This window comes from Ochotona princeps, chromosome 8, assembly GCF_030435755.1.
Source record: "Ochotona princeps isolate mOchPri1 chromosome 8, mOchPri1.hap1, whole genome shotgun sequence".
Classification (NCBI taxonomy): Eukaryota; Metazoa; Chordata; class Mammalia; order Lagomorpha; family Ochotonidae; genus Ochotona; species Ochotona princeps.
In genome coordinates, this window is record NC_080839.1 from 55,685,151 (window position 1) to 55,691,304 (window position 6,154).

General features: G+C 45.0%; 1 pseudogene; it reads right to left on the reverse strand.

Annotated features, from left to right (window-relative positions):
- Positions 1 to 3,369: 3,369 nt before the first annotated feature.
- LOC101529771 (large ribosomal subunit protein eL29-like) lies at positions 3,370 to 5,435 on the reverse strand (annotated as a pseudogene).
- Positions 5,436 to 6,154: the final 719 nt, after the last annotated feature.

Here is a 6,154-nt window from a genome sequence, read left to right on the forward strand (position 1 = left end):
CTTAATCTCCCAAGTGGTAACTGGAACCCTCAGCCCATCACCTGCTGCCTGCTGGGATGCTCTTGCAGGAAGCTAGCTCAGAAACAGAGTTGCCAGGAGTCAGACTGGCCCTCTGATACTGGATGTGGGTATAACCCTCTGCCCCACGATGCTGACCCTCCACAGTACTCTAAACCCCAGAACTTACTCATCTGATCATCAAAGTTGATGTTCTTTGATCAATATCTTTCTGTTTTTCCCATGCCTAGCGCCTGGAAAATACCATTGTACTCTCTTCTTTGACATTTAAGTAAGATCATAGTACTTTTTTTCTGTGTGTCTGATTTTACTTAACATGCTTTTGCCAATGGCAGGATTTCCTTCTTTTTATTGTCAAATAGTATTCCATTTTATTCTTTATCCATTTACCCACTGATAGTCACTTAGGCGGTTTGTCTAGGCTATTGTAAATGATGCTGTTATAAACATGAAGGTGCAATTGCTCCACTGGTAATTTAATTATTTGATAAACTTCCTAATATTTACGTGAAAGCTGTATCAATTTATATTCAACCAACGGTGTATGAGTCTTACTTTTTTTTTTGAATTTTGTACCTTTGCCAGTAGAGGTTGTTACTGCTTTTTTTCTTTTTAATTTTTAAATTTTATTTTTAATGATGTTTGCTTAGTTGAGTTGGACCTTTGTTTAGGGTAGGAAGGGTCGAGGAAGGGAAAAGACGGTGACACCATTCTTTCCAATTTTGATTTTTTTTTTTTTTTTTGTATCTGGGGGAAACAGAATTGGAAGAAGCTGCACCCAGCAGCAGCATACTAACTGCATCAGTACCCAGGGATGGAGGACAGCCACCAGATGTCATCCCAGAGTCCAATGTGGAGAGTACTCCAAGGGTTCTGTTCCAGTCTTAACGTTGGTTTTGTTGCTCCAAGGAAAAAGAAATCTGCCAAGGTCTATTAGCTGACATAGTCCACGTTAGAGTCTCCATTCACCCAGATACTTGCTGTCAGTGCTTGGCTGGGAAAATTGTCCAATTTGTTCTGCCCTCCATCCTCTGCTATGGTACCAGATGTTCTCTGCAGGCTCCAATGGGCTACCATATCCCCCATGTGCATCTGGGCATGCTGTCTGCTGCACCATATTAAGCAACTGAGGTAGCCTGTTTCTGACTCATGCACTCACACTCAGACCACAGATCCTGCAGTTCTCCCCATGGTTGGAGTTCTAAGTCCAGTGGTTCAGTTGGATAAGGGTCCCCAAAGACACCTTATCTGAGGTGACCCCAGACCTGACTCCTGTGTGTGCTAGCCAGTACAGGGTCCTACTCCGTCTGTCACCCACATCGGCCTACACACACACTGGTGTTGCAGTTGCTGCGTCAGTTCTATCTTCAGCCCCATCTCTTACACAAATGAATGGATGCTGTGGCTCAGCCCAACCCTGCACACCATACACTCAGCCCTCATGTACACCAGTGGAAACTTGAGCCCAGCTGGAGTGACCCCCAGTAGCTCCCACCAGGCCTGCCCCAGCCCTGGTTGCTGTGTATACAAACACTGAGTGGAGCATGCAGCATACTGGTTCAATCTGTTCCGTATCCCATTCAGCTTTTGTGCACATTGATGGCTGTTGCAATCTAGTTCAACCTACACGTTTTTTAAGATTTATTTATTTTTATTGGAAAAGCAGATTTACAAAGAGAAGGAAAGACAGAGAGAAAGATCTTCCATCCACTGGTTCACTCACCAAGTGGCCACAAGAACTGGAATTAAGCTGATCTGAAGCCAGGAGCTTCTTCTGGGTCTTCCATGGGGGTGCAGGGTCCCAAGGCCATCCTCTACTGCTTTCCCAGGCCACAAGCAGGGAGCAGAATGGGAAGTGAAATATCAGGACTAGAACTTGCTCCCATATGAGATCTCAGTACATGCAAGGCAAGGACTTTAGCTGCTAGATTGCCACGCTGGGCCCAGCCCATTACTGTTGGCTGGCAGATGCTACCGCCTGTCTAGCCAGTCTCGCCCCAGCCCTGATTCTCATGCTTACTGGTGGGAGATGCAGACCCATCAGAGAGGTGCCCACAGTTACACTAGTAGACCCATTCCCAGTCCCAGATCTCATACTTTGTAGGTTGTTCTGCACTCTAGCTTGTCAGGACTTGTCCCCATTCTCAGCACTTGCCAGTTGATGCTGTGGCAAAGCCCAACCAACCTGTACTTACTCTGGCTCAAGCATGTGCCAGTAGATATAGTTGCTTAGCCTAGCCTGGCCCTTCCCCTTAATCAGCTTACATGCAGGTCAATGGGGGTTGTAACCCTGCCTAGCCTGGTTTGCCCCCAGTCCCAGTTCTCTGACTTACCAGCAGGAGCAGTGGTCTGAGTGTGAGTGCATGAGTCAGAGTGTGAGTGCATGGAGTCCTCTCTTCCCCACTAGTGGGATTGCCCCACCCTCTGGTTTCATGTTCCCTGGTAGGTACTGTGGCCCAGTGTGGCAAGGCCTGTCCCACTTAGCATTTGCTGGTGGGTACTATAGCATGGCCTGGCCCAGTCTGCCCCCAGTCCCACTCATGCTAATAATGGATGCTACAGCTTAGCCCAGCCTGGGCTGCCCCCAGTCCCAACCGTACTGTGAACTGGCTGGTGTTACAGCCCAAGCTGGCTTGTCCTGTACCCCATCCTGGTTCTCATATCTGCCAGTGGGTGCTATGAACTGGCCCAACCTGGTCTGCCCCAGTCCCACAAGACCTGACCCACATGTATGCCAGCAAGTATTGTAACCTGTCGTGGCCTGGGCTATTTTCAGTCTTGATTCTTGCACTCACCTGCAGGGACTGAATCCTAACAGAGAAGTTCTCCAAGATCCTCTATCAGGTTATCTCCCTGTGGCAGATCTCATGCATATGAGTGAGTCCCTGCCCAGCCTCATTTGGCCCATCCCTTGTCCTGGAAGGAACAGCGGCCTTGCCCAACCAGCTCACACCTGTTTGAGCTCTTACCATTGGGTACTACAGCCTTGCCCTGCCTGGCCCACCCTCCAGACCCAGCTCTTGTGTGGTTCAGTGGGTGCTGAGACCTAGTCCACACTGTCTTGCATCACCATCGCTCTTGCAAGTACTAGAAGGTGCTGGAATCTAGTACAGTCTGGCACACCCCATACCCAGTCCACCCATGCTGGGGGACATTGCAATCATGTCCATCCCAGTTTGTTCACTAACATGTTGTTTAATTTCCATGTATTTGTAAATGTGCTGTTGCTTCTATTGTTGATTCCTGGTAGTATTTCTTTGTGATCTGAGAGGATATGTGGTATGATATCAATATTTTTAAATTTACTTGGGCTTCATTTTTGTTCTAATATATGATCTATCCTAAAATGTTTCACATGCTGATGAGACCAATGTGTATACTGTAGCTGATGGGTGAAATGTCCATTTGAACATCTGTAAAATCCATTTGCTCATGATGTGGTCCATCTCTGGTGTAGCCGTATTGATTTTCTGTCTGAGTGATCTGGTCGTGATGGCAATAGGATGTGGAAGCACCCTCTTACTATTGTATGGGAGTCTATTTCTCTCATTAGTTGTAATGGCATTTGCTGAACTTATCTGGGTGGGCTTGTGTTGAGTGTATATAAAGTATGATACCTCTTCTGGTTAAATTGATCTTTTTATCAGTATGCAATTCCTTTGTCTCTTCTGGTAACTTTTTATTTAAAGTCTATTTTGTCTGATAAATGAGTTCCCTCCTGCCTGGTTTTGGTTTCCATTTGCCAGATGTTGTCTCTTCTTGGTCCTCCACTTTCAGGCTATGTGTATCTATTTGTGAAGTGACTTTCTTTAGCCACAGATAAATGTGTCTTGGATTTTGTCCATGCAGCCAACCTAAACCTTCCAGCTCTGGAAATTAATCCACTCACTTTCAAGGATAGTATTGATAAATTAGTGCTAACACCTGTTAACTGACTGGTTACTAATTGTACTTGCTCTGTTGCAAATTTGTTAATGTGTTTTCAAGATGTTTATTTCTAATGTAGGATTTCCTTCAGAATTTTGTGTAATGCAATTTGTCAATAATTAATTCTCTCAGTTCTTGTTAAATGAGGAATATTTTTTTCTCTCCTTTACTCCTATGTTTTTGCTTCACTGGATATAATATTCTTGGTTGGAAATTTTTTGAAAATATCATCCTACCACTCCCTTCTGGTCTAGAAGGCTTCTGCTGAGAAAACTGCTGTTAGTCTAACTGGTTTTCCTTTCTATGTAACTTGATACTTCTACCATTTTTAAGATTCTCTCCTTTTCTTTCACTTTCAATAATTTGGCTGTAATTTTGCCTTGGAAAAGCTATATTTGGTGCTGGAGTGAGAAACAAAAAAAAAATTAGAGTGAGAGACTTCACCAAAAAACATTGGAGTGAGAGACAGAAAAAGTATGACCTAATGAGCAGCTTATGACTGTATGTCCTATTTGTCATGTCACCAGAACAGAAGTTGAAGTTTGTTTGAATTTGTCAATACCTTAAAATAAGAATATGAATCTATTTGAATATGCCTTTAGTAAAAGAATAATGGTGTCATAATAACTCAGGCAATAAGTAGCTTAGAAATGATTTTCTAGAGGCCAGTATTGTGGCACAGTGGGATAAGCCCTTGCCTGCACGGCTGGCATCTCATATGAGCATCAGTTTGAGTCTCAGATTCTTCGTTTCTAATCCAGCTGCCAGGCAATGCACTTAGAAAGTAACAAAAGATGGCCCAAGTGGTTTTTTTCTCCCGTCTCAGGTTTATTTGTACAAACGACACAGGAGGACAGCAGCCCAGGGGTCACATCAGTCCTTTTGTCCCTGCAGTAGCCGGCAGAGGCTGTCACTACTGAGCCTTTGTGGGGGCTGGGAATCTTTGGGAGAAGGCTGAGCTGGAGCAGGTGCTGCAGGTGCAGCCTGGGCTGGGGCTTTGGCTTGGGCTGGGGCTTTGGCTTGGTCTGGGACTTGGCTTCACCTTGACCTTTCCCTTGTTCTGAGGCTCAGTCTTGGCCTTTGCCTGGGTCAGCCTGACACCGTTGGCCATGCGGGCACGAGTATGCTTCCCAAGCTTGGAGTGGGCAATGTAGGTGAGTTGATGGAGCTTGCGGCTGACTCCCTTGGGGATGGTGGGCCTTACTTCCTTGGTTGTGACCATGGCCTTGATGGCCTCGGCCTGTGCACTCATGACCTTAGGGTTGTTGGCCTGCATCTTTTTCAGGCTCTTCTTGTTGTGCTGCTTGGCAAAGTGCGTGTTTCTCAGGAACTTGGGGTCCTCCCCTTTAAGAGATTCATATCTTTGTGATCAGGGCTTCTTGAAGTCATTTCTGTGCCACTTTCGGGACTGGTTGTGTGTGATATGGTTCTTGGAGTTGGCCATGTCTACACCATAACCCGCGGCTGCCAAAGCCTCTAGGACCGGAAGAAGAAGAAAAGATGGCCCAAGTTTTGTACTACTTCTGCCCACGTGGGTATGCAGATGGAGTCATAGGCTCCTGGCTTCAGCCTGGTACAGCTGTGCCACTGCAGCCATTATAGTGCAATAAGGTAAACCAGCAGATGGAAGATCTCTGTCTTTTCAGTAAATAAATGAATAATCATAAAAGAAATGATTTTCTAATTTCCAAACTAAAAATGCACATATATTGTATTATTAATTTAATCATTTAATCACATGTTCAGTCATTCATTAATTAATCAGTAAGTGTTTATTGAAGACCCACCATATACCAGGCACTATATTAGGCTCTGCAAATGTGCCATTTAACAAAACAAAATCCTTACTCTCCACTAGGGGGAGCTCATATTCCAGATGTGAGAAAGGGACAGTAAACCAATCCATGCGTATTTTAAAAACAAAGTTTTAATTGAATGGTATGAAGAAAAGTAAGACAAGGTGAAGAAATTAGAAACTGGAAGAGTGTTTGCAGAGAGCAAGGAAGTTATGAAAAAAAGTGACACTTGCGGTGAGAATGCAGTAAGAGAGCAAGCAATGCAATCTATGAGGGTGTTGGGCTCACCCCGGGGCCAGCTCGCTGGCATGGACAGAAGCTAACGAAGCCCAGGAAGGTAAGGCCTTGTCATAAAGACTTGATTTCATTTAGAGTGAGACTGAAAGATGCCATAGGGCTCAGAAAAGAAGGAT